This window comes from Falco biarmicus, chromosome 6 (assembly GCF_023638135.1).
Source record: "Falco biarmicus isolate bFalBia1 chromosome 6, bFalBia1.pri, whole genome shotgun sequence".
Classification (NCBI taxonomy): domain Eukaryota; kingdom Metazoa; phylum Chordata; class Aves; order Falconiformes; family Falconidae; genus Falco; species Falco biarmicus.
The window spans coordinates 28,716,735-28,740,958 of NC_079293.1; the positions used below are offsets into that span (position 1 = coordinate 28,716,735).

The following is a 24,224-nucleotide window of genomic DNA, read 5'->3' on the forward strand; positions in this document are numbered from 1 at the left end:
GCGCAGGGCCTGGCACGGGCCGGTGCCGCGGCCGCCCCGCTCCGCCGCTTCCTTATTTGCTTTGGGGCTAAAAAAAAAAGGAAGGGGGTGAGGGGGGCGGGGAGGAAAAAACCCTCAAACGCCGGAAAATCCAAACTTTTTCCTAGCCCTCTCCCCGCGCCCGCGCTGCCGGTGAGGCCGGTGGGGCGGCGCCCCCCCCCCTCCCGCAGGCGCGCAGCCCCGCGGAACCTCCTCTCCGCGCTGCCCCGCCGGCCCCGCACTTCCTGCCCGGCGGCGGCGGCGGCGGCCCGGGGAGGCGGCCCGGGCGATACCAAGTGGCCCTGCTCGGCGGGAGCGCCGGCGGCGGCGACGGGCGGGCCGCCCCTGCGCGGGGCTCGGCGCTGCGCACGCCGCGGGGCGGCCGCGGAGCGGCGGCGCGGTGCGCTCCGCCCCCCCCCGTCGCTCCCGCTGCCCCGCCGGGGAAGTTGAGCTCCGTCCCTCGCTCTCCGCGGTCCCTCGGCGACGGCTCCTTCCTCCCCCTCCCTCCAATGCGCCTCCCGCTCATTTCCTCTTTTCCTCCCCGCTCGCCGCCGCTCCGCAGGCGCGCGGCTCGCCCGGGCGCCGCCGCGGAGTTGTAGCTCCCAGGAAGCCGCCGCCGCCGCCGCCACCGGACCCGCTCCGCCAGCCGGGTAAGGGGCTGCGGCTGCCCCGCCGCCCGCGCAGCGCCGCGGGAACTTCGGCCGGGCTGCGGGAGAGCCGCGCTGCCCTCTCCTGCGGCGGGGGCTGTGGAAGAGTGGAGTTGGGTTGCGGCGGGGGGGGCTTTCCGTCTTTTGGGGGGACATTTTTGGGGAGCGGGGGCTGTAAGGGTGCCGGCTGGATTGCGGCCGCGGGCGGGCGTCCCCTCCGCCGTCGGGGGCTGCGAAGCGGATCCCCCCGGCCCCGCCGCCGCCTCCGCGGGGCTGCGATGGCAGCGCCCGCCTCGCCCCGAGCGGCGGGGAGCGCCAGCCTTTTCCTCTGCCCTCGGAAAAAACACGTATGTGCCTCCCTGCGTGTGTCTCTGTGTGTCGGTGTCCGTCCGTCCGCCGCTGCTATGTGTCTGTCCGTGGGGCGTGCGTGGGTCTCGCCCGGCCGTGGGGGGGTTACGCGGCGCGGCTTTGCCGTGGTTAATGGTTTACCCGGCGAAGTTCCCGCCGCATGGATGTTGCGGGGCGCTTTGAGCCAACTCCTTCGGATCCCCACCTTGCTATTTGCCACCTTCCCAAACGGCCTCTAAAAACGCTGGCGTTCGCCTCTGGTGAGTAGGCTTTTTTGGCTGTCTCCTCCCCTGGGAGATGTCTGGGGCCGCGCCGGAGGCTGGACGGCTGTGGCCATGGTTACCCCGGTCCCCTGAACCCAGGGCCAGGGGGGGACACCCTGCGCCCGGGAGGTCGCGGCAGCGAGGGCGTCTGCCAGCCCGGGCGACCCGCTGGGGCGCGGGGCTCCAGCGTGCGATAGCTGCCGGAGTACCGGGAATCACCAGGAATAGGGAATCAAAGAAGGCGGGTGTGTTTACGACTAAGTTTCCATGTGAATAAGTTTGGGAAAAGGTCGTGTAATGCATCATCTGGAATGAAAAGTTTGCTGAGAAAAACAGCTGGGCGTTCGGTAGGTCTGTGTCTCCTGCTCACAGCTGGGTCGTTTATACCTTTATGACAAAATCCTGAATTTTTTCACAGGAATGCTTACAGGCAAGCACTGGAACCGAGTATTACCCCGTAATGCCATTCACAAGTGAAAATCTGGTAGGGAGATCACATTTTCTGTCTGGGGGAAAGAAGGGAAGCATCAGCTACTCCCTCCCCGAAATATTCTGCAGTTTTCCCAATACGAGCTATTTGTCGTGGGTTTGGATTCAGAAGCTCTTCTTGCCTGAGATGAAACTAGAGCAAAGACCAAGGGGCTATTTCAGCAGCCCCCTGGGATGAGAACGCTGCCCTGCATGGGGTCCCGCCAGCACCATCGATCGGGTGCTTCCCGCGGCGGCCGGGGAGCAGTGTCAGAGAGGAGCCTGTGTGGGGCCCAATATCCACCTCGCTCCTGGTGCCTCGATTCCTCTCAGGTGCTTGGATTGGGAGCCCTTGGACTTGGGTGAAAGGATTTTACAACTGCATATGTTTGATTTCATCTAGTGTGGTGAGGCTTGGGGAAACACCTAATCCCCCCGCATCTTCCCTCGGGTTAGGTGGGGAGATGCCAGCCAGCCAGCACAGCATGCATCACCTCTTCCTGACACCTGTTTTCTGCTTTTCTTTTTTTCCTGCCTTAAATTAGGGTTTCTGTGTGTAGAGGTGGTGGAAATGTAGGAAACTGAGGGGGGGGGGGGGGGGGAAACCCGCGTGTGCTGCTATAGAGCGGCTGTCGCAACGCTGGCAGCAGCTCTGCTGAGGAGTCAGCTATGCTGGCAAAAAAAATGCTTTTTGTTGGCATAGCTTAGTCCATTCAGGGAATTGCAACGGTGAGAAGAGTTCTGCCAGCTGCAGGAGTGGGGTTTGCTCCTGCAGCTGGATGCTTGCACCAGCAGGAACTTGTGTGACAAGTGTAGACAAACCTTTTGAGTTCTCCAGTGAAGCTGTGGCTCTGGAGGCACAGGCGATGCTTTGCTCGCTGTATATCGCAGCTGGCGCCGTGGTACCTTGTTCTGCCACCCGAGCTCACAGGCATGGCAATAACATGGGCCAGTTGTTGGGAGCTGATGATAGAGATTATTTTTATTACTAGCCTAAGCAATGTTAAACTTGGATTATGACTCTGAAAAAAAAAGGGGGGGGAGGGGCAAAAAAAAAAAGCAAGCATGTGAACTGTGATTAGAAATGGCTGCAATTAAAAATACTGGTGCAACATTTTTTATTTTTCCCCAAGCAAGACAATATTCTCTTGATTACTTTGATGTGAGTGAGACAAGAATGCTGGTAGACCAAGGGGGCAGTGTGAATTGAAACTATGTTGTCTGGAGGTTTTTTCTTGCTTTTAGTGATGTGAGACTGTAAGGGATGAGGTTGTGCTGTCTGCGTGTGCAAGACGCATACTCATGGGAAGAGGATGGCTCACTTTTCCAGAGAACTGCTGGTCTTTCCTTCAGTATGTCTTTCAGGTCATATTCAGTAACAAATGCAGTATGTTTTCCACTGAACGGAAGAAAAACAGACGTGCTTTGTTTTGTTTTTTGAAACAAAATGACGTTTAAAAATGTTTTGGGTTTTATTTTAATTAAAAAATTAAAAAAAAAAAAAGTGTCACGTTCCTAGGATGCTTCCCATAATGTCTGTATGTGGGATCAGTTTCTTTGCTCATTGTCTGTATTAGAAAATGGTTTGTCTCCAACTTTGGCATCTTCATAGAGCTTAACTCAGACTGAAGTCAAATTTCTTTTGGCAAGAGGTGGTTTATCTTAGCTCATGTTGACTGTATTACTGTATTGTGTGGGGTCTGGCCCATGGCTTGTGGAAGGATTTGATCTTGCAAAATTGTTGGGTTTTAGCTTTAATGAGCAGAAAATGTTTTCAATCAATGCCTGAAATGTCTGTCTTTTCCAATCATCCTCTACCATCCTGAGAATATAACAAATGCAAACAATTATCTTCACTTCATCAGCCTTTTGCTGTGTAAAAGCTTTCACAAATTGGTTGTGTTTTGCTAACTTGCTAATTAACTCATTGGTTTCTGCATTTCTTGACTTCCCCAGGTAAGTATCTTCTGCCTATTGTTGTGCTCTGATAATGAAGTAATTGTGAATCCTTAAGTGATGGGGGCAAATACTCCATGGAGGGGCTCCTCACCTTCCCTCCCTGAGTCTTGCAATGGAGAGAACGTTCTTCAGCAGAACCTCCTGGAAATGTGACCTTTCTGGAAGTTCAGTGTTATGTCGCCTAATGACTGAGAGACCCATAAGGTCGACTGCGGGATGAATTATGCGTCCTCCTGCACTGATTACCCTGGAATTATAAGGCAGGAGCTGGAGGGGCTGGATCTATCCCAGAATCTATGAAATATCGCCGTTCTTCTGGATTGTACTGCATGAAATATGCCCTTATGATTATTAAGAAATGCTGCATATAATTTGCACAGTACATTTGTAGATACCTGTGAATAACCAGGTTGGAAGAGATGGCAATGGTACTTTGAGTATTTCAGTGTTTCTTGTCCTCTGGGTGTGTATCTTTTTGAAGTCAAAGAAAGCAGCAAGTAGTTTAAGGAATTCTGCCTGGTCATCTATGTTAGTCAAGATACTGTGGAAACCCACTCCAGCAGCTTTCTGTGCAAAAGGTGCGAGCTACAGCTTGGTCAGTTTTTGTCTTCTCTCACATGCCACATGTTTCCAGATGATTGAACTCCCTCTGTGAAGCCACACAATCTACTTGAAGTCTACCTGGGGGAAAAAAACCCCAGACCAACAACAAAACTTAGACATAGCTGTACTTACATCCAGCTCATGCTTGTGCCTTTGAGACCTTCTGCCAGTTTTTTTGGTGACTTCTACAAATACATTTTAGCTTTATTTTATTTTCTCTGCCCTCTCTTTCCAAGTGAGATCAGGCTGCCTAAATAGGAAAGGATGCAGCTAGATAAATGTGTGTTTAAAAGCTGTGGGGAAAAAAAAAGCATGCTTGCTAGTATTTCAGGTGCTGCAATCTTAATGTATTCAGAGAAGTACTCAGAGCTGGTGTTTCCCTTTAAATATCCACTTGGGTTGGAAAACACTGGATTTGGGTGATGGGGACACCTGGAGACTTCAGAGGTGGAAGGCATTGCTTCCAGAGATGCTTGCTGAAAACGAGGCGTACCGAGATCCTGACACACTTGCCAAGAGCAACAGCTAAACTTGGGCAGCTGGTTTAGCAATTAAATTATGTTTTTGTTTTGGACAGTGGCTTTATCAGAATGAATTAACCGGTGGACTAGTCAGAGTGGCAGAGGGGTTTGTTTTTGATTCCCCAACCATGCAGTGTGCAAGCACCAGGAATGTACTTCCCACTGGCGGAGAAGAAGTGTTTCGTGCCGAGTGCCCCAGGAAGAGGCAGCATGCACGTGTGTCTTCTGGTGCGCAAGCCCCAAATTCTTGTGAGTTCTTGAAAACACAAGTGTGTGATGGATGGTATAGCTTGGACATGGGATAAGGAAATACATCTTGCTGATGCTTGAAAGTTGGCACACAGCTCATGCAAAGTCATTTTAGAATAGGCAGGGGTGGCAGCGGTGGGAGGAGGGAGGAAAAGAAATACCTTCAGGGGGCTGGGAGGCAGCATGTGGGTGTGCTGCAAGCCTTCCTCACGCCTTCCTCACCATGCTTCTCACTCACTTCTGCTCCACGCAGGCTAGCATGTCTGCAGAAAGGATGCTTTTCCTTGCTTGGAGGTAGCAGGATTATTTTTCATTTTTTTCCCCTCTTTCTAAAGGGCATTGTGCGCAGGATACTCTGTTCTTGGCAGCTTACCCGTGGTGCGAGGGGAGAAAGCTTTCTGCTTTTGGTCATGCTGCAGATAGCTACCGTCAAAGCCAGTTAACATTTGCAAGACATCCTTTCCTTTTTCTCTTTAGTGAAAGCAGGTAAATGGTGTTTCTCCAAAGGCATTGCTTTGCCTTTCTTAAAACGTACCTGGGGAGATGCAGACTTCCCTTTGGAAGACAGTTTGGGGCTGGTTGATGAGAGCTGCTCGTATGTGGGAGGGGAGCAGGAGTTACAAGGGAGGGTGCTGTGGATGCGTAACCATTAGCACCGACTTTAATTATGAACTGTGTGTTCAGAAGAAAGCAAGTGTAGTTTGCGGTGCTTGGGAAAGGACCTAGAAGCAACAGCTGTTAAATACGTTAGAAGATGCTTGAAAACCCTGTATCCCCTTCACCAGAGCTGAAAGGAAGGCAGCGGCTTGAGGCTTAGGTGTGGGGAGCACAGGCCTGGCAGGAGGTGCCTGGCCGGTGGGTATCACAGGCAGCCGCGTTCGTAGTCCTCTGCAGAGTGGTCAAAGCACCAGCCTGGAACAAGCTGGGCCTTCTGCTGTTCCTTCCAGTTTCCGCTTCGAGTTGCTTCTTGAGTGATCAGTACCCCTGTGTCCTGTGTCACTGGTGTCTGACCTCCTAAAGCTCTTGTGCTGAGAGAGCTGGAGTTGCTGTACGGAGGAGAGGGGAGAGGAAAGAGGGCTGAGTGTAAAAGGCCCTCAGAGATTAGACACTGCTTTGATTTTTTCTGGGCTGAGTTTTATTGCTCTTGAGCTCATGTATGTCAGCTTTGCTTCAGAGAGATTCTGGGGCGCTTTGCGGAAAATGGATGCTCCTGTGTGCGAAGAGTTTATTAAAGGAGGCACTTAGGCAACATAAAACAGAGGTTGGAAATACAGCTATTTGACAGTCACCTTTTTGTGACCAGTTTCTGAAAGCCAGAACCGTTTAAGTGGGAACGAGCATGTGCTGTCTCCAGCTGCTCTCCTGGCTCTGTGCAGTGATGCCGGGATGGCTGCGTCCAGTGGGTGGTGGCAGGGTGGCAGGCCAAGCCTGTCCCTGGTGTAAGGAGCCTGATTCCCCCAAATCCCATGGCAAATGGTTCCCCTTGGCTTAGGTTTGACATGGAGCAAACCCACTGAAGCCAGTTGTCGGAGACCTTTTCATTTCAGTGGGCTCCCTTGCTGTTGGTAACTGATGGGCTGGGGGCTTCACTGGGTGCTGTGTCCTCAGTGGTGGCTGTGGCCCTTTCTGAGGTTGCTGGGACGGGAGTTTGGTCACTGCACGTGTGCCTGTCCCCCTTGGGAGACAGTGTGAGCCTGCCAGAAGATGTATCGGAATTTTTTAAAAATGGAAATTGGATTTCATTCCAGCTGAGAGTAATTGGAGCTGAGGTAATAGTGTGAAAGCAAATGAGAGTGAGCTCTGTAGACTGCAGCCACAACTTTGTTCTGCTCGTGTCATGCTTCTTAAAATGGCATTAATTCCTACATCTGGTCCTAGAGCTCTGTTACTAAGAGCTGTGTTTTTCTCAGGAGATATGTGGTGTGAGGGAAGACCACCCTTGATTTTTAATTTATCGTCTAGCCCTCCTGTCCAGTTTCCTCAAGGATGCCCTGAGCCTGCAAGGCTGACTTGCCCAGCCAGGCTGTCCCCGTGGGAAACCTCCTGCCCTTGGTGGTGCTTTGCAAAGGAGCAAAGAGTCCCTCTCATCCCATTCAGATTGCAAACAGCCCTCCAAAGCAGTTTGTGGTTGCAGGAGGAGGAATCTGGGACTCCAGTAACATCTCCCTGCTAGCTAGGAGGAGGAGAGGAGTCTTTGCAGGAGAAGATCCCATTGCTGACAGCTGCTGACTGCTGGGTCACCCAGAGCAGAGAGCTGAAGCAAGCGCTGTGCCTGTCACAGGAGGGGTCTCTCTTCTGACAAAATGTCTTACTGCACGTGGGTTTTGCCAGATCTGAGCTGCTCAGACGCGTCGACTGCAATTTCTCCTCTTCTCAAATCTGATGTTTGCCCATGTCTTTCGTCACCCCCGACAGGGACTGTTGGCAGGCTGTTTGCAAGGTGTGTGCTGCAGCTTTCCAGAAGCCCTGTCCCTTAAGAGAGGCAAGCTGTTATGGACTGATAGCACCAGAAACAAGTAGAAAGTGCATTTGCTGAGTGCTCATTATTGTGGGTGTAATTCGGAAGGCATGGTTTGGAAGTGAAAGTACCCTTGCTGGCTGCTTCCAGAGCTCTGGCTTGTTGCAGGATATGTTCAATGATTTTCTTCCTCAGCAGCTGTCTTAGCTGCCTTCTGGGGACTGGGAGCTTGACAGGCAGGCGTTGGCCGGTGCCATTTGTGTTGGGCCATTAGCTGCCTCTTGGTGCCAAGCTTTGTTTTCAGGTGCTTCGTGTCCATGGCTAGTGCTGGGGTCTTTTATTCCTCGTTAATGGGCTTGCTGGCTTTTTACGCTTGGTGAGGAGGCATGTTTCTAATGGAAATGCTCTGCATTGCTTGCTCAGTTTTCATGAAAACATTTTGGGGGAAGTTTCAGTATTCTTGAGCTGTACGCCTGCAAAAGGCTGGACTGGCTGTTGAATGTTAATGCCTGCTCAGGAGCTTGTAATGAGCGTGCCTCCTGGTATAGCAGTCGTTAGGCAGAAAGACAAACTGTCAGTAGCTTTTAAATACCGCAAAGGGTATGGTGTTGTGCCTCCTGCTTTCCATGCGAGCACTCATGCTGTCTCATGCCCGGTGTATGGGCAGATCAGACCAGAGGAAGATGCTTAGGTCAAGCCACAGAGATGCCAGGCTCCTGCTTCCCATTATCGGTCTCCATTTAAGCCCATTTCTTAATGTCAGTCAGCACTGCAAGGACAGCGGAAAAATCCCCAACTGGAGTAGCAATGGTGACAGGTCCGAAAGTGTAGTCTTCAAGGTGGTCACCCATCAGTCTTCTCCAGATGCCTGGTTTCACACAGGTTGTGGCTCCCACCAAGTACAAAGAGGAAGGGACTCCCAGTGCTGTCACCCATATGTCCCTGTGGCTCCCAAGGAGGGGTTCACCTGGCTGTGTTTCAGACAGCCCTGCTGCTGGTAGAGCCCCATCTCCACGTCCCCCAGTTGTGCTGGGACAGCCCATGCTGAGGTAAGCTGCAGGCTGTGGGAGGGCTGCATGCGGGCAAGGGGCAGCCTGGCCTGGCAGAGCAGGGAAGACCCATCAGCCTAGAAAAACCTTTATCACCTGAGGTTGATATTTTACAGCCTCTGAAGCTGTGATTGATGTTTACAGGAGGTTTTGCTCTTAAGGTTGCTTTTCTAGCTCTCTGGAGGTTAACAAGACACCAGTGCATCTGGTTTTTGCTTTGCTTTCAAGGTGTTTTGCCTCTTGTAAAGATGAGAATGTGTAAATTTTTTTAAACGCATCAGTGATCTGCCCAGGAGCACTAGTTTGTGATAAACTCAATTTAAATACAGCTCCATATTCCGTAGCAGGAGTGTGGTTTTATGTAGCATAGAAGAGCCTCAATATGCAGAGTGTGTTAAGGTTATATGAGGCACCTTGGCTGTGCCATAGCAGCATTAATCACTGTAATTTGTTTTTTGAATAAATTCAGGCTTCAATTCAGTCCTTGGAAAGTTTTTGAATGCTTTCAGCTGCTCCTCTGTTACGTCCCTCCACCTGGTATATTAGCCGATACAAATTTGCAGTCTGCTTTAATAAAAGACAGTTGACACTATGTCCTGGGTAGCTGCTTAGCGAATCTGGTTTTAGCAGATACCTCCCTTACCATGACCTTCCTAATTCCCTCCATCCCTCCCAAATCTTTATTGTGTGACTTGCATGTAATGTTCAGTTTAGAGCATCCTGTGAAGCAGGGAAATGCAGCTGGAAAGGAGGCTTAAAAGGGGAAGAGAAAAACTTCCTGGACAATGAATCCGTAATGACAGAACTTAGTTAATTGTATTGAAAAAAACTTTAGAAGAGGAAATAGACTAAATAACTGGCACTGTTCTGCCCCCAACTGCCTGTATCCTTTTTAACTGTAGGCTGATTGCTTGTGTGCAGGTCAGACCAGGCAGTACGTGGCATTTGTCAGTAGTCTTGTTGAAAAAAAACAAAACACCAAAGCAACCCTGCAACTCAGTAAGGGAAAAATACTTAAATGAAAATAATTCATCTTGCTCTGACACTTTAAATTAGATTAAATAAAATGTAATGCATTTAGTCGGCAGTCTTCAAATTTCCATACCTTCCTTTCCTGCTTTCATGCACATGCAACTTCTAGGGGAATTTAGTGCAGTGTGTAAGCTTATACAGCTTGCTTTAGCAATCAGTTCTATGATAACATCAACTTACCCAGCTTGGCTTCTAGTCTTAGCCCTAATGCTGTCCTGAAAAAGCCCTTGCCTACCCTTGAATTTGCAAAGCTTCCTTACCCTGTTGTGGTTTCCTTTTAGTTGCTTTTGTGGAACCCAGGTTTGGGGATGTGCTTAATAAGCCAAATAGCTTTGTGTAAAACTGTACTAAAGATATTGATATGCAGATATTAATTACTCATTGAATTGGGCAGAGGAGATGTTTGTACAGCTTGCTCACCCCTCTGAAGCGGGGCATCACTGAACGGTCATCCTCAGTGGCCAAAAGTTATCGGCCAGCTTGTGAGAGGGTCTTTTAGCAGGAGGGACTGGAGCCAAAACTGACGTGTAATGCAGAAATGGAATCTGCAGCTTTGGGTTGAAGTGAGCAAAACTCCTCCGAAGCCAGGGGAATTGGATCGGCCTCCAACGAGATGAATCTGTGGTGCGGTAGCGCATGATGTATTTCATGATAGGCCTTGTTGGAGTGCACGTTTCTCCTTTGCACAGGCCTCTTCTGGTTTCCATAGGTTTCCCTGTTCTTCCCCTGAATCTGGCAGGGATAACTGTTTGTGTTATGATAGCATCAGCCAGAGACAAGATTCTTGGACTGCACACTTCAGGCTGTTCTTCAGTCAATGGTTTAACCATTACATTGCAGATGTGTTCAATAAATAAACCTTCAGGGTTGCTCAGAGTGGGGGGTTTTGGAGGTGTGCAACAGCAGTTACTCACTGGAGACCTAATCTTTTACTCATTTAGGTCCAAACCTTTTGGATTGTAGTCCAAGTGTTTCTGTGCTGTAAAGAGAGATCCAGTACGGCAGAAGTGCAGGGCAGCACGGAGTGTTTCATAAAATCCCACAGTAAGAATCAAGGGGATAGATGCGTTCATAAGATTCCTGTGACTTCTGTGAGCCCAGCTTGGCCATCTCACAGCTAAGGCATGATGTTCCTGCTTGGGTAGGAGCACAAGTCACAGCCTTCCAGACAGAGGCGTAGGTCTCTTACTTGGAGAGTCCACATTCAAGCAGAGGCCATGCTCTTGTTGACTTACCTGATAGACCTGAGTGCCAAGGGAAACTGAAGGAGGACGACCTTCTGCTGGGGCAGAGATTACACTGCCATCCCCACAACAGCCAGCAGCCCCGCTCTCCCTGACTTGGGTTGGGTTTTTTTAAGTGGTACAATATCCACCATTCTTTATTCTGTCTTCTCTGCTGAGAAGTGGGTGTGGCTTTGCATTTCATCCCACTGTTACAGGTTAAATTCATCAGTCTGTGTCAAGGTGGCTTCAAGAGCAGTTGTAGGTACCAGTGATGTTGCAACAGGCTTCAGGTTGCAAAAATTTTTGTTGGAACTTTGTCCAAATAAATTGCAGAGGGAGAAAGCCTGAAGGCAGAGAGCTGGTACGAGTTGGACACCTTCTGAAAGTGCAGGCTGCTTTACAGCATGAGACATCAAAAGTAGCCTGGGAGCCTTTTCAATCAATAGGTGCAGGAGGGTCTCCAAATAAGCAAACGTGGCCTCCAATGAATGTTTTAAACTCCTCGCTCTTTGTTTCCTGATACTGTTGGTACTGTCAGTGCTTGGTGTTTCCTTCATGCTTTGGCAGCCACCTGGTTGCAGTCTTCCCTGCGAGAAGTGATGCTTCACTCTGATGACTGCTGGTAACTTTCATTGAGAACTTTTGGGCTGTTTGACCATCTTCCTGCATGTGTCCAGTCTGATGTGTTCAAGTTGAGATTCACTGTTGTTATGATCGTGATGACAGCTGGAAGCAGGTGTAGGGCGCTTCTCCTGACTGCTACTGAAGCTGATGCACTTGTGGCTTGGCTGATGGTCCAGGGCTCAAGGGAGGGACATTCAGTCTCTGGCTTAACTAAACACCTCCCAAGATGTTCCTGGGGAGGCCTCAGGGTCTCTGTACATCAGTTTCCCATTGCAGTGGTTGGATTATAGTATTTTTATAAATATATATATAAAAAATATTTATATATAATATTTCTGGGGGTGTTGCAAGCACATTGCTTAGGTGAAATGGTAATGGGAGAGGTGTAGCTAGTGGTATTGAAGGCAGAGAAAAGAGGGGCAGCAGTTGATTCTGTTGACACAAGAGAAATCCCTCTCAGCAATACCAGCCCCTCAGGGGATGCGCAGCCTGAAATGGATCTGTACTGCAGCCATAGCACCCTATTGAGGAGAACACTTGAATTAGCTTTTACATTAGCCAGCGTCTAAATCTCTATAGGTGTAGCACCCTGGAGCTCAGTATGGGCTGGAAAACCTGCCCGGGAGCTGAGGGAAATGTGCCTGCGCTGGGCTGAGGTCCCACCTGGGGTCTCTGAGCCGTGCCCAGTGGTGTAAGTGATACCTGGGACTTATGCAGGTTGACAGCAAGCTTAGGTAGTGACAGTCCTTTAAGGGACAGGGTGAATTGCCTGATGCCTCTTCTGGGATGTAGGGGCCTTAAAGAAAACAAACCTGGGGGATAGAGTCCTCTGAGAGTATCCTTGTACTGTGGGTTTAATTGTACGTTGAGGTGGGACTTTTCAGAGCTGCTGGGTGGGCTCCAGGCATGGTGGGTGACAGGTCTGGTGTGAAAGGTGAGGAGGAGAAAGGGGGTAAGAGGTGAGTAGGAAGAGACTGTGCTACGGAGGAAGGAGTCATGGACACACTGCGGAATAGTTTGTCAGCTGCCACAGCTACACGTGCAGTCTGGATGCGTCTGCAAGCACGTGTAGAAGTGCAACAGCCAAAGGTGAGGTGCAGTGGTGGGTGATGAGCTGGCCAGCTGCAGGGACTAGAGAAAAATTTAGAACAGAATAGAATTTAGAACAGAAGAGGACAGTTGGAAGGGACCTACAGTGATCACGTAGCCCAACTTCAGAGCAAATGGTTAGTTTCTGTGCTGCCCCTGGACTATTGCTACCCACATGTAAAGGGGAACTGCAAAATTGTATACGCTATGAGCCCTCACAAGTTTGCATTTGGAAGAAAAAAAAGAAAACCCAGCATATTCTTATAAAATAGCAGAGTTTAATTGAAGAAGAAATTGCAAGTAAGGCAGAGCAGAGACTTCATGTAGTGCTGGGGATTATATCCATGGCTGCACATGGTGTTTGCAGGCAGGTCATACCATCCATAAATGCAGGAACATTAATAACAGCATTGATTTGTCTTAATGCAGTTATGAAAGCTGAACCTTGGAGGTGTGGGAGGGACTTACCAATAATCAGCACTGAGATTGATCAAGGATAGTATCAGCCAAAGGAGAGCAAATGGAGGCTAGAACAGGGCAGGGTAAAATTGTGGCCATTAAAAGGAAAAAAGTGCTCACAACACTTGAGGCTTCTCCATCACATCGAAAGAAAGCTACTTAATACGGAATGTCTATGACTCAAAGCAAAAGAATGGGGTTAAAATCACTTTGGAAAACAAGACAAAAGAAAAATAAAGGTGCCTGCAACGGTTTTGGTGCAAGCTAAGGCAGGTCCAAGGATGCTGCAGGATGTGGCAGAGCTGCAGTGCCCACAGGGGCGGCAGGGGTGACTGTTGCGAAGGAGTTTTGCCCCTGCCAGCTAGGTCAAAGCATAGTCTGAAAAAGACCATTTGTCACCTTGGTTTCTCCAGTCTGTCTGTAAAGCTCTTTTTATAAAGAGGATCTTTACAAATGATTCTTTGGAGCAGTCTTCTCCTTAAGCTTTTTGCTAGCAGCTCTGAAAATAGCAGATTGATGCACTTGCCTGTTCCTGCCCAGCCTCCGAAAGTTACTGACACCTCTTTCTTTAATTCTGCTTTGTAATTGAATTTCTGCCATAAGTTGCTTCTGCAAATTCAATTATAAGTTTTAATTTGGAATGGATTTAAATACTTCATGTGCTGTTAACATAGAAATTAATGTGTGCTGTCTGGTTTACCCCATTGTGTTAGAGCAAAGGTTTTGTATGATTATAATAATTTAAGTTGCTGGGGTTTTTTTCCAAAAAATCTTTTAGGATGCCAGAATCTAGCCAAGGACTGGGAAATGCCATTTATTTTGACCATATAAATATGGCCAAATAATCTTGCACTACTCAGCAAGGTCTGTTGAACCGGGAAGGCACAACAATTTTGTACCAGCAACACAGAAGAGAAATCAGAAGAGCTTCTGAGTTGTGTTTCCTATTTTCCCATTGACCAGGTTCAGTCCTTACCTTGCCTTTCCCTTGGGTTTCATTTGGTTGGCAGCTTAGAGAGGTAACATCCATCCCTGCGTAAAATGAGGATACTAGGTTTTCTTCCTAAAAAGATGTTGAAGCTAAAATGACTTGTTTAAATGCTTGTATTGCTGCCAGGTTGCAACATTTGTAAGTGGCTGCTCAGGATCTCAAGAGTAATCAAAAATTTCATGGAGTCTTGGATCTTCCTTCCTGTGAGCAGAAGACTGAAGAACATCTGCACTGACAAGGGAAGATATGGGAAAAATAGGAAAAGAATCATTTAGGGAGCACTCACTTAAGGGTTTTTCTCTTTTTTCTTTATTTTTTCTTTGAGCTTCTCTGGTCCTCGGGGAAGGGTTTGTTTTAAACAACCCCCCAGATGCTGGGAGGACACATGTGGCAGGGTTGGTCTTCTGTAAAAGCTGGTTAACCAGTACCACCAGTGATCAGGGTGCCCTGACTTCACCTCGATGACACTTGTCTCATTCTCATGATTTGTAGGAGCTGGATTTCAGCTGGCTGCTTGACTTTGGTTCTTTTCTTTTCTGTTTCTTCTGGGTGGTCATTTGTGAAAACCTGTGGTGAATTTGTGAGGTTTCCATAACAATGAGAAAGCAAAAACTATAGTGCTAATTTTTTTAAAGAGGAGGAGATGGACTTGCAGTACAGTCACTCTGAATTTTATTACAGTATTTTCCTGGAAGTTAATAAGTTATTTCCCACCTAAGCATCTTCTGGGTGCTTATGAGTAACAGTCAGCATGGATTAGTCTGGAACAAATCATGTCAGACATCCTAATTTCCTTCTACAGGAGGGTAACAGGTCTTGAGGATAGAAGCAGATGATATCAGTCCTAGTTAGGATTTTGGCATTGTTTTGATATTCTCAGAAGGAAGCTAGGGAAAAGAAATTTTGGTGAAACTGTTGACTTCTGGATGGTGCGGTGTAGGTGTGCTAACTGTGCTGCAGGCTTAGCTCCATATGTCATCAAACTCAGAATTGGGTGGGGATTTCCAGAGGTGGACCCTGTGGCTTGGGTCATTGTGATTGATGCGTCTGACAAAATGCTGGTTCAGACTCGATAGGTAGCTCCAAACTAGGGGAGGTTACAAACACTTGAGAGGAGGCGTTAGATTTTCAAATAGCTTTGGACAAAGCCAGAAAATTAACTTGGAGGGTCCATCGTCCCCGGTGAATGAGTTGGCTGTACAGACTACCCAGGGGTGGTTGGAGGGGCTCCACTGAAAAACACCTTGGGGTCGTGGTGGGTCACTGTATTGGGTCTGGCTGAGATGGAGTTAATTTTCCTCATAGCAGCCCCCGCTACCAAAACTGCGCCACACAAACAGTCACACGCCGCTTCACCAGCATCATCCTGCCCCCGACAGCAGCAGGTGGACTTCCGTAATCAGGATGGACTTGCTGCATCCTGCGTTGTGTCTCCTGGTGCTTTGGCATCACTGCAGTACTGGAGCCAGCGTGAGGCACTGCATCTGGGGGGACACGTGGAGAAAATGAGAGGGGCCAGTGGGGATCTGAAGAACAGGAACCAAGAGGAAAGATGGAAAGGAGTGGTGTGTTTGGTCTGGAGAGAAGGCAAAGGATTGGCACAACGGGTTTGCAGTGGCTGGAAGACTGATGCAAGGGGAGAAATACGCGAACCCTGCCCCGTATCTCTTTGGGTTTGGGCAAGTGTTAATGAGTTTGAGTGGCATCACGAAAAGAAGAAACTTCTTCTACTTGTAGGGATGGTGAAGTGTTGAAGGAGGCTGTTGGGAGGCTTTGGTAATGTCTGGGGTCTCTGTGGCAGGGGTTTTGCATTGGACATACCAAATGTGTGTGTTAGGGGTGGGCTTGGAGGTACCTGGGGGTAGGGTCCCAAGCCCGATGGGATTTTGTTTGCAGAAGTTACGGGGTTACTGGGTCAGACAAGGGTCTGGCAGGAAAGAAGTTGGTGTGGTTGGGCTGGAGGAGATGAATGCTTCCCAGATGTGCCTGGCCTCCGTGGTGGTGGAAGTCACGGTCAGCTCTGCAGGAGGGTGGGAACCAGAGAAATTCACTTGTTTTCGATTTTGTAATCCACAGATTTTAAGAGATTAGGAATCGCAGGAGCAGCTGAACTTGCTCCTGGTGCTCTGGTCTGTTACTCCTTAAGCGCTGATCAGCCCTCAGGGTTCACAGCTGGCAGATGCTGAAGGGATGCAAATTATGATACTCTGCTTTCTCGAGGAGTGTGCTAAATGGAAAGAGAAGTGATTTCTAACCTTTCAGAGCAATGCTTAATGGCTCCAGAAAACTTGAAACGGGTGCTCTCATAGTTTATTTCTTTTTCTCCTGTTTTTAGATCTTGGCATAGTAATACTTCTGTATTATATAATACATAATACCTCATAGTAATACATAGAGGTACAAGCCAAGCAAACTTTCTGAATCTGAACTTGATACTTGCTTATTTTGAAAGACGTGTTTTACAAAAAAGATTTGAAGTAGGTAGGTAGTTTCAGCAGATTTTTGAACACCAGAAGAATTTGCTGTCTGTGTTCAAGACAAATCTGTACATTTTTCAACATGGGAACTGTTTTCTATTTCAGGACAAGTAATAAAATGCAAATAAAGGCAAAAAGGTTGTTCTCAGTGTAAGGTAAAATCTGGAGCAGGGGTTTTGCATGTTTAGACTACTTCTGATTTCTTTTTCAGCTGGGAAAATTGGTTTTTACAGGGGAGGCCAAAAGGTGGGAAGGTTGTCACTTGGAAGAAAGCTGTAATGTAAAGCGTGTTTGGTTTGCGTCTTCTCCTTCAGGCAATCAAGCCCTGTGGACTTTCTCTGAAGAGGTTCCAAGATAGGTGGTGAGTACTTTCCAGAACCTGTTCCTTTCAAGGCACTCTTTAAATTAGTAATAGAAAAATTAAATTAGTAATGGAAAATACAAGTGCTGGGTTTTTGTTCTGCATTGGGTGCAGAGGTTTGCACTTGCTGAGCTTGTGGCATGCTTTAATTTTAAAGCCGGCAGGGCCAATCTTTGAGTAGGGGTTTGGCATCAAAGTGTTAAGCTTTACCTTTGCATCGAATGAATTTCCTGAGACTTGATTAGTGAAAAAATGCTGTATATTTAAAAATATTTGACTTGAGGGAAAATCTGAACAATTTACGCTGTATCTTTTACTAAAAGCCTGTTTTTGTGCAGTGGGGCAAAGTGTTTTCTGTGTCAGAGTACCCTTAGGGTTTTTTTTTCCTTTCTGTTTTGTCCGACCGTGTTAATCTAAAGGAATGCAACTTCCAGAGGGTTAAATGAGCTGCATAATTTGTGCTAATCTCTGCCATGCGTGACTGATTTTGTCCTGCCTGCACCCAAGACTTTCATGTGTTTCATTTGTATGCACTTCATTAGGTCCTTATTTGTAAGTAAACAAAACATTAAATCAGTTAAGAGCTGCAGGAGAATGAGATTGCTAAAAAATGCCGATGTGTTGGTTGCAGCTGGAGAGCCACCTCTCCCACTGGTGTAAATCACCGCAGCTTCTTTTCCTGTGGTGGAGCCGATTTCCAGCAAGGGCAGCTGGGACTCTGCTCTGTGACACCCTTTGGTGACTTTTTTATTGTTTCTAGAGAAATACATACTCTGTTTCCTCTTTCAATTCTAGATTTCTTTCCAATGAGATTAACCAAATTATATCATTACCCATTAATTGCTCAGGAAGTTTATTCTTTAGTTGCATTTCCCTAGTGCACAGGATACAAGCTATTAGAGCTCTTGTGTATTCAGGCTGGCTAATGAACTTGCAGTTGAATGTCCCAAACCTCTAATGGACTTCTGCATCTTCCAGATCAATGTATTTTCCATAGATAAGGTGCCTTTTGATATGTGTGATCCCAGGTTGATGTGAAGTGTCTGTACAGCTGAAATCCAGCCATCTGCACGTGCTTGTTGTTGGAGCAGGGGAGGATTCTGGGGTTTGGTGTGTTGTACTGTGCTGGTGTTCACCCTAAATACATGTTCATTTTGTCCAGAAAATGCTTATTCAGCATTTGTAAGGGGATTATTCAATGCCCCTTCAATGTATTTGTTATCGATAACAAATGTTATCGATGAAATGTCTTTCATCAACGAAAACATCTACTTAATAAACTGCATTTATCCATGTTTTCTGTATAAGGGAACCTAATTTCACCCCAGACAGTTCTTCTGACTAAGACTTAATGTCCCTAAAACATGAGTCTTACAAGGCTAAATCATTAATCCCATTGTGCCTTTTGCTAAAACGCTCTTGTGAGTAGCTTACGAACCCCTCCTCTCCCCCAGCCTCACAGCTGTGGTTGGATCGGTGTTACAAACCTGCGTGCTGTTTACACTGGTAATTGCTATATTGGGACCTGATTCATCAGTTGATCTTTCTGAGATTTTGAAAGATGAATCAAGCTCTTTTCCTGAGGGCAGAGGGGAGTATGGGGTGGGTGGCTGTAACACCAAGTGTGTAAAGGCCAGGCAATTTTAAACTGTCAGTTTAAATTGCACTTACAATTAGATTTTCTTTTCGTTTTAGGTAACACCTGAATATAAGTAAAAAATACTTGTTAATGCTCCAGACTGCCCTTGCCACAGTTAATGGTTCTTTCTCCTGTATAGTCCCTTGAGGTGGTGCTTTCAAAAGTGTGAAGGTCCTGTGGTCTTTCAGGGAAACCTGGGCTCCCGAAGCACTTTTGCTAACAGAGTATAGAGGTGTCAGGTGTTCACACACCACATTTTTTTTCTGCTTTAATGGTCTGTATTCCCCTTTGTCTTTTCAAATTCAGGTGCATCTTTTATTGCAGTTTGGGAATTCAGGATCCATGCTGTATGATGGCACATCTCCAGAGTGTAACAGTTTCTGGGGGTTTGGCTGTGTCCATCCGTATTTAGCATGCCGTAAGAGACAGACTTGAAGGCAGCTCGGTGCTGAGCCAGCTGGGCGTTTTCCAAAACGTAATGTGTGGATGGTGGCACATGGGTAGCTTCAGAGCAAAGTATAGCGTCATGAAAACAAAATATATATGTGAAAGTGCCTGAAAGTAGCTTGAATTTTACCCCAGCTGAGCACATCTGGAGGTGAGGGTGCTGGCTGGGGAAGGAACAGGCACTTGGGTGCTCTCCTGACAGGGTACGGCAGGCTCTGACAGAGCAAGCTGCTTACCTGTGTTTCTGCCTGTAAGCGCATAAGCAGCTCGGAGCAGCGGAGACCGGGGAGCCAGATGCGATGGGGGACGGACCCATGTCAGGGCCACCCTGGGCCCGATGGCCAAATGGGCACCCATGCTGGTGGTGGTGGTCTTGTGCCTCAGGAGTCTGCGGGATGCTGCTGGGGTGGTTGTGCTGGGAGGCTGGAGATGTCGTGTAGGCATGAGGGCTGTCCTGGTCCCAGGTGCGATGCAGGAGGGGCGCAGCAGTGGCATCACTGTAGCCTCTGTGCTGCTTTGGAGGAGCACGTGAGTGGTTGTGACCCAAAGCCAGGAAAGGTAGAGGGTGGTGGGATGTGAAATGGCATGAACAACAGCAGAAACTGCCTGTTTCTTGCGTGGACACGGGGCTTTGTGGCTGAAACAGGGCTCCTTGCTTCTCCGGTCCAGAGTTGGCATGCATCGATGCAACATCCAGGCCTTGAATTTTGAAGGGGAACATTTTGCCGCCAAAGACTGACAGATCTGTCCTTCCAAACTGGCTTTGAGAAATGTTTTATTTTTAAACTGAAAGCTGAGGTGAAACCTGTGCAGCCTTTGTTTTCAAGGGAAGGAGGCTCCCCTTGAATGGGAAGTCACATGCAGTACTGGAGGGTGGGCTCCTGGAGATACCTCAGGACCACCTGTGGTTTAGCATGGAAATCGGGCAATACTCTTGCCATTGGTGCTGGGGTGTTTTTGGAAATGCTCCTGTACGTAGAGCAGGGCCATGGGCACCTTCTCATGGCCTGGCTCTGGGACTTTCTCCATCACTAGGGCATCCCCCCTCACCAGGATGTCCTTGTCCCTGAGTCCTGGTGCCTGCTGGCACAGCTTCTCCTCTGCTATCCCTGCCAGCATCTCACTGCCTTCCCCACAGTCCACCCATGTCCCCATATCCAGGGTCCCAGGGGTCACCCTCCCTGTGAGCATCGGAGCTTTGCAGGGAGGAAAAACCAGCAACAGAGCCAGGCTGAGCACCGGGGTGGAGGAGGAGGGAACGGGCAAGACAAGGGGCTATCTGTGGCTGTTTTTCCCTTTTCCTGAGTATTCTCTGCATCACAACCTCGGCAAATTCCCTGGTTTGAGGATTCAAATCCTGTTGGGGAAAGGGAGACCTTTCGGTGTCGTTACCTATTGCTGTTATCTTCCCTGCAGTCTACTGAAACTCTCTGGGGGAAGCTGCGAGGGCCAGATGTCTGCTGCTGTACATACAACTGTACCACGGGGGGGGGGGGGGGGGGGGGGGGGGGGGGAACACAGCAAAAGTGCAATGAATTGGAAAATGTGTCTTAAAAAAGAACAAATGGGGAGCACAATAGCAAATGAAGTACCTTGTGCGAGTGGCTTATGTAACAAAGTAATTAAGAAGAATTTATTATGGTTTAATGTGTTACTAATCAAAGCTTGAATTTTGCCTTCTTACCACCTTTAAGATTTCTATTTGAGTCTTTGTCTTCTACATTTTTGTTATAAATAGGTTTTATTAGCATTTTCGCTGTTGAGGCTTTCTATGTTGTATGGCACATTTACTTTCCCATATATACTGTTAGCTCATTCAAGGATATTAAGGAAGAAAAAGCAGAATAAATGTGCAACACTACTGTTCATCCATGTTTGTTTTTATGAATGAATCTTCTGCCTGGGTGCAAACAGACTTCAGGGCTGCCCAGTTTTCAAAAGCTTCTAAAATTCAAACTTCTCTCATTAGTTCTTTACTGTGGTGGTGGTGGTGGAAAATTAAAAGCAGGCTTTGCTTTTAAAAATGTAAGTTATTAGCCAGGATTTCCAAGCGGGAAGATGGTGGGGAGCCAGGTTTGGATTATTTTGTAATACGCTGTTTTCCCCATCATGTTCTGTGCCTCCTACAAACACCACCTGCCTTCTACATTTTGTATAGATGCTGCTATATAGCATGAAAAGAGTGTCTCTTAATGCAAGTATTTCATGTTGATTCACTGCTATACAACTGTTCATCCTCTAATAGTGTGGGATTACAAAGCATTATCATGCTCAGATTGACTCAGGTAGTGCTATTTTTGTTTAAGCTGTATTAAGGTATCATTGTGAATCTTTGGTCTTGCAGCATGGGGGTAATACGATTTACTATTTTTATAAAAAATCAACATAGCTGGACAAATCCTGTCCATAGCAAGAACTGCAAAGATTAGTCATGAGCTCAACGCTTTTCCCCACCTCACCCCTTTTGTCTACAGTGAGTTGTTACATCTTTAATTTTCATGTGACCTCCGTCATGTTGGCCAGGCTTGGAATGAAATAAAATGGGCTCTTGGCTTATGGTTAGGGACTTGGTACTTTGCTGGGAGAAGCTTTGGTGTAAGCGAGGGGCTTTGGTGTAAGAGGATAGTGGGTTTGGGGATGCTCGGTGAAGTTACCTGGGCAGCCACCGAGGGAACGCAGTGGATTTCATCCACCTTGCAGGATCATCTAATTTAAGCAAATGAGACCTCCTGTGGACATCGTACCAGCACTCGTGTTCCTCCACCTTGCTGGTTTTATGTCAGGCTCCACCCCTCTTAATTAAAAAAAAATGCAGTAATTTGGTGTGGATCCTTTTCTTGTTCCTCTCTTCCTTATCACCCTGCAGCAGCCTGGTGCCCTGATAAAGCAAAAATAAATGTATACCCTAGGGTTGAGTTGGACTGAGGGGTGCAGGCAGAAACATCTATGGATGACATGTCTGGCTGGATCCCTGTGGGTCAGACAGACTGCCAGGTATTGCATTTCCAGGAGGGGAGGGAAAAAACAGCATGGCCTTTCTTGGAAAGGGAATGCAGTGAGAAGTAAGGCATGATTTCCCTCAACTGGGACAAATACGGAGTTGCTCAAAAGTAGTTTCCTTTGCAATAGGTCTCAGAGGAGTTGCCACTAAAAGTCAGCATGGTTTGGTTCAGCTGTGCGGGCAAAGATGGCTTCACAGCGTGGCTTTGGTGCTTCAGGAATTGCCTAGAAGAGTTATGATGGGCCAGGGATCATTTCCCGTAAGCAGACTGGGTGCAGTCCCCTCTCTGGGGAACGCGGTAGGAAGGAAGGACATGGCCCACCCCGTACCTTCTCACATCCAGGGTTTGCTGGGATGGGGGGCTGCTGCAGGGCAGGGGATGCAGAGCAGCACTGTCTTGCTGGGGGAGTTGCTGGGAGTCTTTCTGGCATTTGGAAGGAGAGGCGATGATTGACAGGAGAAGAGGAATTGTGATGGAGCAGCTCAGTGTGGGTGTCCTCCTGGGCTCTGCATCCCAGGGTGCCCTGGCTGGTGAGCAGCTTAATTGCTCTGAGTGGCTCGTGGCACCCAAAGGCACCAGGATCCTGGTGGGAACGCTACCATGAGCAGCCACGGCTGTCTCAAGGGTGGTCTCCAGTTGTGTGAGTATGAACACATGTAGACACAGATAAGCATTTCCATCCCCTCCAAGCCTTCATTTGAATGAAGCAGACATTAGCTATGGGGATTTTTACAGCTTTCTCCTTAATTACCAGGAATGCAGAATAAATTTCAGTAATTACTTGACTTCTACCTTGCACAGAAAAAAAAGCCAGTGGTAGCAGCTGGGTGCCTCACCATTGGCTGTGGGCAGCACAGTGTCCACTGAAGGGATGAGAAGATGCTGGAGGTTTGCCAGCGCAGCATCGCAGCTAGCTTCTTGCCAAGTCTTTCAGTCCTGTTCCCTGCTGACCACGAGCTGTTGGGTTAGATATGGAAATCAGCTGGTGAAGTCTGATCTCCGTATGCACATAAGTTGTCAATTTTGCCTTAATAAAATATGTGAATAATTTTGACGTGGGATGCATGGTGGTTTTGAGAATAGCCAGGCTTGAAGGCAGGAAACAACTTTGAAATGTTAAGGCTGAAAACCCCATCCTATTTTGAGGGGTTTGATCTATCTAATGTGTTTGGGTTTTTAAAAAAGAACAACACCCCTCATTTATTGTACACGTTTTTATGGTTAACGTGTATTTTAGCTGTATTTAAGTGTTTTGGTGGCAAAGTTAACCATTTCACTAGCTAACCACTCGCAGACTTACCGGCCTGAGCATTTAGCTGCAGCTTCGTTGCTGCATTCCTGCTGCGGCCAGGGGCTTGGGCTCCATTGCTTTGGTGTAATGGTTTGGGGGGGGGGGGGGCTTGGTTTAGGGCTTGTGGGAGGCTGAGGGGTTGATTTTTTTTTTTTCCCCCCTGACACCACCAAGTGTTGCATCTGCTGGTCGTTGTCCAGACTGCCTTCCTCCTGCACGGCATTCTGGTGGTGTTCCAGCAGAGCATCAGTGGGGTGCTTTTTGTGTGAGCAAAGAGGGTCTGAGCTAAGCCAGACAGTTTTATTTCCTTCTCTGTAGGCATTTGGTATTTATAAAATACTGCCCTTGGGTTACTAGAAGATCTTGTCTCTTAGCAGGCAAAAATCCAAGTTGCTCCCTTCCAGAGAGCTGCCCTGTATCGCTGGGGGAAGCAGATGTGGCCATCAGCCCCTTGTCTAAATCTTCTTGTCTGGGATGAAGCATCAGGATCTGCAGTTGGACTGGATGATCATTGTAGGTCCCTTCCAACTGAACTACTCCGCTCAAGTGCAGGCAGGACGGGAGAGCTGGAAGAGGACAGTGCTGCAGATCCCAGCTGGTATCTCTGTTCCTGCTTTGGTGCAGGAGGGGTGCGAGAGATTTTCTTTGCTAGGTGCTGTCTGTCTGTCTTACACCTTAAAGCCTGAGAATGAATTGTCTCAATTTTGATTTTATCAGCAAATGGAACGTGGTCATAAAATGTGGTGAATCTACTGCAGTAAAGGTGGGTTCAACTGCAGAATTTTTCAGTCCACAAAATATAATCTTCAGTCTTCACTGAATTTCAAGGAGAATATAATTTGAGATTTTCTTCAATGAAATGCCAGGAAAAAAATAATTTAGGAAGAATGTTAATTTCTGTAATTTGTGGAGGAAGTCTCCTTTTAGGGATTTACCATCAAAAAGTTGTTTTGTGGCATGTCGTGTTAAGGCATGTATCCTTAACGATGTATATCATGTTTCA

General features: G+C 47.8%; 1 protein-coding gene across 3 annotated transcripts in view; it reads left to right on the forward strand.

Moving 5' to 3' along the window:
• Nucleotides 1–275: 275 nt before the first annotated feature.
• The window catches only part of HPCAL1 (hippocalcin like 1), a 66,700-nt gene continuing 42,751 nt past the window's right edge, over nt 276–24,224 (forward strand). The window contains exons 1-2 of one of the 3 annotated variants that reach the window (XM_056343101.1): nt 276–668; nt 16,796–16,842. The gene's annotated coding sequence lies outside the window, so the exon portion shown is untranslated. Of the gene's footprint in view, nt 669–1,117; nt 1,274–16,795; nt 16,843–24,224 lie in introns of those variants that run through there. The other 2 variants (XM_056343100.1, XM_056343104.1) reach the window with 2 other exon arrangements.